Source organism: Panicum virgatum, chromosome 7K, assembly GCF_016808335.1.
Source record: "Panicum virgatum strain AP13 chromosome 7K, P.virgatum_v5, whole genome shotgun sequence".
In the NCBI taxonomy this organism is placed as follows: Eukaryota; Viridiplantae; Streptophyta; class Magnoliopsida; order Poales; family Poaceae; genus Panicum; species Panicum virgatum.
Genome location: NC_053142.1, coordinates 5818040 through 5828917, shown reverse-complemented (window position 1 = coordinate 5828917; position 10878 = coordinate 5818040). Strand labels below are relative to the sequence as shown.

General features: G+C 44.5%; 1 long non-coding RNA gene across 2 annotated transcripts; it reads right to left on the bottom strand.

Annotated features, from left to right (window-relative positions):
- Positions 1 to 7250: 7250 nt before the first annotated feature.
- LOC120639666 lies at positions 7251 to 10560 on the bottom strand. 2 transcript variants are annotated; one of them, XR_005661587.1, is made up of 2 exons: positions 9811 to 10560; positions 7251 to 9513 (listed from the first exon to the last, which is right to left on the bottom strand). It is a non-coding gene; the product is annotated as an uncharacterized LOC120639666 (long non-coding RNA). The 2 variants fall into 2 exon arrangements; XR_005661588.1 differs by having other exon boundaries at positions 10118 to 10560.
- Positions 10561 to 10878: the final 318 nt, after the last annotated feature.

Below are 10878 nucleotides of genomic sequence, written 5' to 3'. Positions count from 1 at the left end.
CACTAGAGTATCCCTTACTAGTGTAGACATGGTGTCTAGATTAGCTAAATGTTGCTGGATGTCAACTATACCCACAGTTTGTAGAGGTAGCCGGCAGGTGGTGACAGCCCTGTCCGAGCCCGAGTAATCCTCCACGTTCGGTATGGGGGGTAGGAGGTACATAAAGTCGCCGGGGTATACGGGCTCCTCCCGTTGCTTCGATAGCGATCTCCCTGTTGTGTAGTTTAATCTCTAACGAGCTAACCAATGAGAAAGTGTAGATATAGCTAGCCTAACACAGTTGACTCGAGCTCTGACTTTTACCTTGCTCCCGGCCTAAAGCATCTTTTATCTTTCTTTTATCTTTTATACTTTATTTATCCAAGAGGGTAGTTTGTGTGTGTCACACTACCTCCTATTATGTTATTATCTTACCCCTGTTTATGTATGAGAATATCCAATCTAGATAGAGTTCACCAACTAATCTATATATCTTCTCACTCACCGCCTTCCCTGCGGAAATATAAATGACACCCCGGTATACTCTTGGATAAAATACTATAGCGGTATTCCGTGCGCTTGCGGATTTATTCATGGTTCATGAAATACTGCCACCCCAAATTGGCGTCTGCGGGCGTCATCGCAGGTGACGTTGGTAGGCGCCAACAAAGTTCTGAACGCCGCCGTATAATCCCCAAGCGCAACAAGCGCCTGGGAATCGCGGTGGGAAGCTGGGGCCGGCGATGGAGGCTGGATCAGTGACGGCGGCGCCATGCCCCCAGGTGGATCCTCACCCTCTCCCGCACAACTAGATCGGGGGGCGCTCTCGTTGAAGGTGGCGGTGGCGGTGGCGGCGGCGGCGGTCCGCCCCACCTGGCGACTCGGATGTTCCTCGATCTATTCAAAAAACTCGCCCCCCCCCCCTCATTTATTTTGTTCGGACGCCTATTTTTCGAAGTCATCGCTCAAGGTTGCAACTGGATAGTTATAATCGGTGCAATTGGTAACACAAAATGTTGCAATTTGTCGATCAATCGCGGTGGGCCACGCCAGCCGGACCCAGATGCTGGGGAGTGGGGTGGGGGGCTCGGGTTTGACCCACGTGCGGGCGGGTGGGCCGTGTCAGGCCGGGGCGCGCACGGGGCACGCAGGCCGGGAGGCGCGCGGGGGCGCGCAGGCTGGGAGGGGGTCCGTGCATTTGCTGTAGCAAATGCAACAAGATGCATTTTAGCCTCGCCGTATATATATATATATATATATATATGTGTGTGTGTGTGTGTGTGTGTGTGTGTGTGTGTGTGTACACACACACACAATGATTGGTTTAGAATGAGATTCCCTCTACACTCTGTAGCAAATGCTATTCTACACTCTAGGTGTAGAATGAGATTCTACACCCAACCCCGACCCCACTAGCTAACCAACCCACCAACCAGGTTCATCCCCCGGCCCAACCCGCTACCCACACCATTAGGCCGACGCACCAGCCCCTTCCCCACGCAAACCAAATGAAATTGCGAGCGCAAGCCGCGCTCGCGCTCGCCGCGCTGAGCGCGGCGAGAGGCGAATGTGAGCAGGGTTGCCGTGCGGGCAGCGGCAGCGGACAACCTGCGTGGAGCGGCGGCAACACGAGCCCCGGCGGTAGGCCTTGGTAAAAGCAGTGGCGCGACCTCGTGGGCGGCCTCGCGGGGATCGGTGGCAGCACGGCGGCGCAGGGATCGGCGGCGGCGCGGCCTGCATGTGGAGCGGCATCAGCGCGGCCTGCAAGGAGTAGCAGGCTGCGCGGGAGCAGCCGGAGACGCGCACAGCACACGGGTGTGGTGCAGAGCCAAAGCACGCGCATGCTAGGAATCCGGCAGCTACTCACCCATCCATCTAATCTCTCTCCGATTTTGCTGTGATTAGTAGGTAATGGACACCTGCCTCAGTAATTGAGCTCTCTAATCACCAAAATCTCACTACCCCCCACTGTTTTATTTGTAATTTTGGTCAATCTTGTTTAGGGACATCTCCGTGGCAAGCAAATTGGGGATTCAAATTACTGAACCTTCCACTGGAATTCCCGGAATTACTAAAGCACTCAACATCTTCTCTCAGTAATTGAGCTATTACTCATCCTGTTCTTACTTTTCTTCGTGTGTTTTGCTGTGATGGACTGATTGAATTCAGTAATTTATGGCATGATTTCTAGTTTTAGTGGGTGTCATCGAGATCAGTATCCGATGCTAGATGATTCAGTATTGGCCTATTCAATCTATATTTAGTTACTAAATTTGAAATTTTTACTAGCTTAGTGTTCGGGTAGTATCAGGTGATCTACTCAATCTATTGTAGTTCAGTAGTCTTAGTATTTAGCTTTTTAATCCATTAGTTCAGTAATACTAATATGTTCAGTAGTCTAATATTTTCAGTAGTCTAATGTGTTCAGTAGTGTCGAGAAGCTTCATTCAAATCTCATCTAGTTCAGTAGTCTAGTATTATCCTTTTGATACAGTAGTTCAGCAGTCTAGTATTATCCTTTTGATTCAGTAGTTCAGTAGTCCAGTATTTTGATCCAAAAAGTGAAGAAAATTGATTCGCCAATAATGGAGCAATCCCTACAAAAGGCACTAGTTCAGTAGGTTTTTTTTTGTAGTTTTAGTAGTATCAATTACTGAATTATCTCAATCTCATCTACCACTGTGGTCCAGTAATTTTTATTGTGTTGTGTGATGGCGGTAGTTCATTAGTTTTTTCTCCAGTAGCTCGGTAGTCCAGTTATTCAATTACCGAATAAATGTATTCGCCAGTTATCGGTGTATCACCAGAAAATGCATTTGTTCAGTAGTTTCTGTAGTTCAGTATTTTTTCAGTTAATGCGTTCTTTCAATCTATTATTGTTCAGTATTTTGGTATTTGTATTTCAGTTAATGTTCAGGGGGAGCAGCGGTGGCGCCTGCCACTGTGCCCGAAGATGACCGTGTGTGAGCTGCACCAAGGCGAGCAAGTTGGGGCATCGAAAAATTATTGAAAGCTTTGCCATGGCTTGAAGTATGTGGCTCTAGATTGTTCAGCCTATTTTGAATTACTGAATATAAAATTCCACGAGTTTAGTAGCTTTTTAGTTTTAGTAGTTTCTGTTACTAAGCTCTATTCAATCTCATGTGGTTCAGTAGTCTAGTATTTTGTTGTTTGATCTAGTAGTTCAGTAGTTTCTAAATAGTTCAGTATTGTTACGTTAATTGAGCTCTCTCAATCATCTGCATTTTTAGTTTTCAGTAGCTCAGGATATCAGTACTCTAGTATTTTTCTGTAGTTCATGAGGTCAACTTTGAGTCATTGGGATGCTGCATACTTTGAGTGCTTTTGATTGCTCGTTCGAGGGGCAAGCAAAAGTCGAATGTTGGGGATGACCACAAGACATCAAAGATATCAAATCATGATGGGTGCAAAAAAAAAGCAATGGTTTGTGCTAGAACATTGGGGATGGCCGGCGTGCCCTTTTTACGCACATTGTGCTTCAGCAGAACCACAAGCTCATCTACAACGCACATGATGATTTCTCAAATTATTGTAATACTAAAATTACTGATGTACCATGGCTAATTGTTTAGATGAAACAAAAAAGTACATTGCTGATGATCTCTTGTAATACTGGATTACTGGTTACATTGGTCATAACATGTTGCTAAAATTACTGGTTGGATTACTAGATTTCTAAATGAACCACCAAAAACCTAAAAAATACCGGAAGAAAATACATACTACAAGTAATGCTAATAATATTTATAAATGGATCTGAAAAAAATACTGAATATCCGCAAGGTACACCATTGTTGATTGCAAAAATTAATTTATGAAAGTAAGATGTTGGTGAATCCAGACATTACTTCATGTACATAATACCGAATAATTGGATTACTTAATACAAGCATCTGCTGAATATTTATTACTGAATCCGAACATATGAACTATTTTGCACAATAATTACTGGTTTGCATGGAATCCTGAATCCATCCAATGTACACAAAAGTTCTAAATAACTGGATCTCAGAATTACTGAACTCATCCAATGAAAAAAGTACATAATACAGAATAGTACATGTACATAATTACTGAATCCAAGGATATACATATAGTTGGGCGGTGACTACGCATATGTACACATATTAGTTATGATTAACTATCTCATGCAGCCTCCAAAATTAAATTGCCTTGAAAAACACATAAAGTATCTTTCTCTTCACTTGGAACCCCTCTCCCTTGTGAAGTTCATTACTATCGCTATCATATGCATAAGACGATGAGTCGGAAAGGGGTGTTATGCCCACATGAACCTGGCACTGGTAAAACTCTAAAAAAATCATTGAGAAAATTAGAGTGAGACCGCCGAGATATTGAATTACTTGGTTATTGCTTTACTGAGAATAACTTAAATGCTACATGGTACTACTCTACAAGGTTACAGAGAATTACTGAAAAATATGTAAGTATCGCTGGGGTATTGAGGGATTACTGATATTTGTAAGGATTTGTGTTTAGTTATTTTTCATCAAGCATCAGTGATAAAAAAAATATTGAGCTATCTACAAAACCTAAAAAATTACTGATACTAAATCCAAGAAAAAACAACTAGCCTAACTAGCCAACATTGAGTACGGCTTAAAGCATTGAAATATACACTAAACGCAGACAAAAATGGGCATGTGATTTTGGCTATTGAACATTACTCCCGCTGTTCTCACCTCAATTTGTTAGCGTCGTTGCTTGTTTAATGACTAGCTTGACGGGTTTAGCGTGTCTCCATTTCCAACATACCCCGAGAAAACTTAGAACATACATATCGGTCAAAAATTGTGCAGATGATTCAGTAATTAGCCTATTCAAACTATGTTGAGTATCTAGCTCTAGATGATTTATGAATTAGCCTATTCAAACTATGTTCAGTTACTGAATATAAAATTGCACGAGCTTAGTAGTTTCTTTAGTTTCAGTAGTTTTAGTTACTAAGTTCTATTTCAATCTCATGTAGCTCAATAGTCTAGTATTTCATTACTGAACTACTAGACTACCTACTCGGTTCATATCATCAGTGCTCAGGAGTCTAACTACTAAACTAACAAATTACTGATACTACTGGCCTAACTACTCAATATTGAGGTACGTAGTAGCAGGGGTTTTAGTAACAGAGAATTACTGAAAATACTACAAAAATAGGATGGAGGAAATACTAAGATAGAATTACTCTGTTACTGAGGTGTGTAGTAGTAGGGGATTTTACTAATACAGAATTACTGAAATACTAACAAAGATGACATACTGAATGTGCGGGATTTAGTTCATTCTCATCGACCATCAAACAATGGCCAAGGAACTTGCAAAAGCAAAAAGAGCCATGAAGGAAACAGATTACTTGAAAAAAGAACTAAATCTGAACGCAACGGATCGGCTACTGAATTACATAAACAAGATTACTGAATATAATTACTAAACAATGTCAATTACTGAAATCAATAGAATTTAAATTTAGCTAGACTACCGCCACGTTTTGCGTGAAAGCAAATATAGGATCCTATGAGAAAATAGGTACAATCCATTTTCTACATGCCCCCCTATTACTGAAACTAAATATGTTCAAACAAATTACTGAACTAAGTTGTTCAAGCAAATCTACGAACCGCATGCTGACGACATCACAAAAAGCATAGGAAAAAATTTGGAGGATTAGTAAAAAGAGGCAGAGAACCGCATGCTGACGACATCACAAAAAGCATAGGAAAAAATTTGGAGGATTAGTAAAAAGAGGCAGAGAGGTTGCGGAGGTGTGAGAGCCGCACCTTCAATTTCCCAGCGGCGCTCCTTCATCTAGACCAGCACAACCATGATTCGAAGAGAATTCCTAGGAAAATTGAAACACTAGAACATCAGCATCAATAAAAAAATTGCAGATCCGAGGACAAATTCGAGTTTGGTGGAGAAGAATAGGACCATGAATGATGCTCACCGGAGTGCCGCGCGTGGGCTTGGGAGGATCCCTTTTCCACTCACGGTCCGCCTCGCATCCCATGCCGAAGCCGCGACGCTGCTCGGACCGCTTGAGGCCCTGCGAATCGCAGTCGCCACCGCCGCACTGCAGTGCGCAGGCGTGGGGGCTCACGGACTCCAGCTTCTTGAAACCCGCCGCGCCACCATCGCCGCTCGCTCGCGCGTCACGCTCCCTGCAGCCAGCCGCACCCTGGTTGCTCGAGGACGCTAAAGAGCGTCTGCGCCATGCCGCAGCAGCGCTCGACGCCACCGCCGATTCCGCGCCACGTCCTTTGACGCCACTGCCGCTTCCGCGCCACGTCCCTTGACGCCGCCACCGCCTCCGCGCCCATCCTGATCCCGCCGTCGGGCTGCGGCCGCGCCGTCGCCGCCCGCCTGGGATCTCGCCTCCGGGCTGCGGTCGCGCCGCCGTCGCTGCCTGGGATCCCGCCGCCGGGCTGCGGCCGCCTTGGATCCTGTCGCCGCCCGCCTGGGGTCCAGCCGAAACCTGGATCGGTGGTTAGGTTTGCGTGGGGTGGGGTGGGGGAGGGGGTAACGGGCGCAGGGGGAGGTGGGCTGTGGGCCTACGGGTTGGGATTGGGTGGGTCGGGCCAGGAGTGGGCTGGTTTTGATGTGGCCGGGTGTAGAATGTTCTTCTATATATAAAGTGTAGATTAGCATATATATATATATATATATATATGAATCCACTAATGGCTACCTGGCTACTTAATAATATTGACTACCCGACCACACCCAACCATCGCGCCTCCGTCCCGTGACCCGCGCCGGGTTTTTTCCGGGCGAGCGCACCCGGGTTTTCCCACACGCGCACGTCTCAGTCCGGGAACCGCTGGCACCAGACTCTGCGATCTCTCGCTGATTCGCTGATTCCACGTAGCGACAAAGCAGGGTACGCTCCAGCTATCCAGCAAGCGGTTTCCAATTACTGCCCCGTTGTGTCACCAGATGAACCTGACCTTTTTGTTTGACGCAAAGATGAGCGTTGCTGCTGCTATACGTATAGAATACTCTTAATACTCACTATTTTACCAAGCATTGACATTTTTTTCCAGACAACTAGCATTGAATGTAGGAAAAAGTTCCATCTCCTTCGTGACAGCATAACACATATTTCCAATTTGAATACTCACTCGTATTGTAAAGCTAGCATTTAGAAATGTAAATACGATAACTTTGCGGCAACTGGTTCATCTCGTTCATGGGTATCCTAATCCTACTAGAAATTTCCAATTTGAATACAAATGTTTTGGCCGGCAAAAATTAGTAATTGGAAATGTAAATACTTACAACGGGTTTATCTTATTCGTGGGCATTCTAATAGATATTTCCAATTTGAATACAATAGTTTTACGCCAGCCACAGCCGTGGTCATAAAAAAAATAGAAGATACAGACAGAGCTCCTTGTCCCTGCAAAGGCCCATTTGGTTGTCCTTGGACAGATCTAGATCAGCTGGACAGATCTAGATCAGCTGTTGATGTCGAGCGTAGTCCTCTAGTTCTGCTGATCCGTGTCGCCGTCAGCTAGTCGATCTACTTCATATGGCCTTCAACTATTGCTGATACTTCATCTAAAATGCAGCAGAAACTGACAAAAAAAGAACATATACTTGACCTGAAATACAACACAAAGATCAGCTCAGTGGAAAGCATCATTACGCTGAAGCATTAGCTGAAGACAAACTGAAAATGCATTAGCATGTAGTATTGCTCTGGGAAATCAGTAGCATTCACACATATAAATCCGGGCTACATTTACTTGGAAATTAAGCAACTGATGTGATACAACCACCTCTGCATTAGGTTTTGTTGACATCGATAAACAACATGCCCAAATCACAAGGGAATACATGAAACCTATTTAAAATTGATCATATCTAGCCACAAATGAACACACAGATATGTGTCTTTGGCTTGGCTCCTATTGCAGATTCAAAAGACAATCCTGGCAAGAAGTAGTGCTGCCCATGCACCTTCTGGCCTGATCTGGCCTTTCCCTCCATCCGAATCGCTAAATAAAAAACATTACATCCATAAACAACAAAAACACACACAAAATGATAGTCTAGAATCAAAAGTGCTATAAACAGAATATTCAGAACACACTGAAGAGAAGGTGAAATGAGCAAGGAGTAACAAAAAAAAAGTATGCATGCTATTTTTATTTCTTACTAGGTCTAGTGCCACAAGACAGAAGCTTCAAAACAATATCGTTCAGAAGGTGAAATGGGCAAGGAGTAAAGAAATTACACGAACTATTTTTATTCTTACTAGGAGGGTCTGAACACAACCAGTATAGAATTCTTGTTCCCTTATTGTCAATAAATAGTCAGCTAACAAGATAGTTAAGAAGGAAGAAAGTCGAGACTATATGTAGCACCATGCCATTATACATAGCTATCGAGCCTGCAAGAAACCGTAATTATAATAATGAAACAGGAAAATGGGAAGAACAAATAAAACAAAAATACTATGGCAACCGAATCTCTAGGAATAAAATTGTTTGCATATATGTATCGACCTGAATACTGATAGAATAGGTGCAAAAAATTAGACATGTAGGTGCAGATGCAGTAGTACTCAATATAACATTATCTTCTTGTGTGAAGCCAACAAAAATGGCAGTCTTGATCTTTACTGAAAAATGAAGTTGCCACAACAAACTGAAAAATAGGTTACATGAATTAATTAGAAATATCAGTTGCCGCAGCGATTTGAAAAAAAAAGATAACTACTGTGAATTAATTAGAAATGTGGTCACCACAACTATCTGAAAAATAGGCTATGGTGGATTGTTCAGAAAGTGAGCACCAATCTAGAGAACTCATCAATCATCATAACCGTATATGCTGAAATTCAACATATAGGAAGTGCTTTGTTTCTACCCATTATTCTAAGATAGTGATAGTCCTAGCTGATGACATCCTCAATTCTTAAATATAAAAATCATCCTTATTATCTGTACTAGCCCATTATTATGTGTTGACTAGTGAAGAAATCCTCCATCATTAGCCATCACTATATCAATTTTTATACTGACAAAAGGAATTCTAGAATACAAAACATGTGGCAGCTTAAGTCGATTGAATAGGTTAAGCATTACTTAATCTAAATACCTTCAAAAAAAAATGCTGTGTCTAAGGAACAATCAACTGGTTAAGGGAAATAAAGAGCATGCTTGAAAGAAACGATACTACAAAATCTTCTGTCAAAATATCACAGCACTCCCTCCTGGGCATTTTGTCAAACGTACTACAGGCATGGCCGATGAGCTCCCTTGGACGGGCTGGCGCTGATCCTGGTGCAGCAGTTGAACTGCCAGGTTCCATCCCTTGGAGATGTGCCTGCTGCGACCGCAGCAAAGTGAGCTGACATGAACTGTCCTGCACTACTGCTTCACAGGCCTGTCGTACCCGACCTCGAGGAACATGTACCCACCCATGAGTACATTAAGCGTGCTCTGAATTAACCAGCGGAAATTAGGTACTACATGTCGATGGGTCTTCGACCTGCACACAGGAGAAGATGTAATTGAGTATTAAGAACAAACACAGGAGAAGATGTAATTGAGTATTAAGAACAAAACTGAAATTGGATAAGCAATATATTTCTGTCACACTATACGACATCGGAAGCTAAAGTGTGTCCAAATGAACCAGATCGGAATCAATATATTTATCATTAGGATTGCGAAGGAGATCAACGTAAGTTAAATTTGGCGCCCTTGTTTCCCCTTGATTACCATTACAACTACTGTGTGCAATGGAAATCTAACTACAAAGGAAATTCATATGAACCGTTAGTACATTCTGCTGCCGAGGAGCCGCCTCCAGCAGCTTTCTAAGGTTCACTTCCACCTTGTTGAGCCTCATGTCGAAGAGGTGGCGAGCTTGACCTGGGGCATGAGGGTTCCAGCAGAACCGCTGGAAATCTTGGAAAATGAACTGCAATTGCACCTCGGGTAATCGATTCTCCTCTCGCTAAAGATCAGGGGCGGACTCAGTATAGGTAAAATACATGGTCAGATCCGAATACAAATTGCATACGATAGGGGTCTGAATGTTCGATTTCGCACACAGCAGGAACGGAAGGGAAGGGAAAGGGCGGACGCACCCTTGTCGGCCGACGAAGCGCCCGACGAAGACTTGCAAGGGCGGCGCCACTCGCCTCCGCGTCGCCGCTGGCAAAGGAACCGAGAGCGAGGAGAGAAGGCGTGGAGAGAGGACAGAGGAGAAAGAGATGCCGTTTTTTTACTAACGTTGAACAGGCCCAGCCAGCACAGTCGCGCGGGCGGGAGCAGGAGCTGCAGCTCGCCGGGCGGCGCGGGCGCCGGCGGCACCGTGAATCGCGCGGGCCGGCGTCGCCAGGCGGGACTCGGCGAGCAGGGAATCGCGGGGGCCGGCAGGAGCAGGAGCTGCAGCTCGCCGGGCAGCGCGGGCCCCGGCGGCGCCGGGAATCGCGCGGGCGGAGGACGCCTGGCGGGATCCGGGCGGTCGGCGGTGGGAATCGCATCTGCGAGCTGGTGGGGAGATAAACCGCTGCAAACGTGGGGGCTGGGGGGGTGGGGGGGATGGAAGAAAACCGGACGGTGGGGGTGGGAGAAAACCGGGCGCGCGGCTGTCGTCGGGTGCAGGGTCGCGTGCGGGTATTCAATACTCAGGGTATTCAATTTTCAGCCCAAATCATGCAGCCTATTAACCATGAAAAATAAAACAAACAGCTACTGCTAGAAACAAAAATAAATTTTACAGGTCAAATTATACAAATAATGGTAATAAAATTTTAACTGAGTGTTGCCTACCTAAAGATGAGCTTGCCATAAATTTTTCACAATTAAACAAGCATTGTACAGGGCATGAAAAATAGAGCAAAGT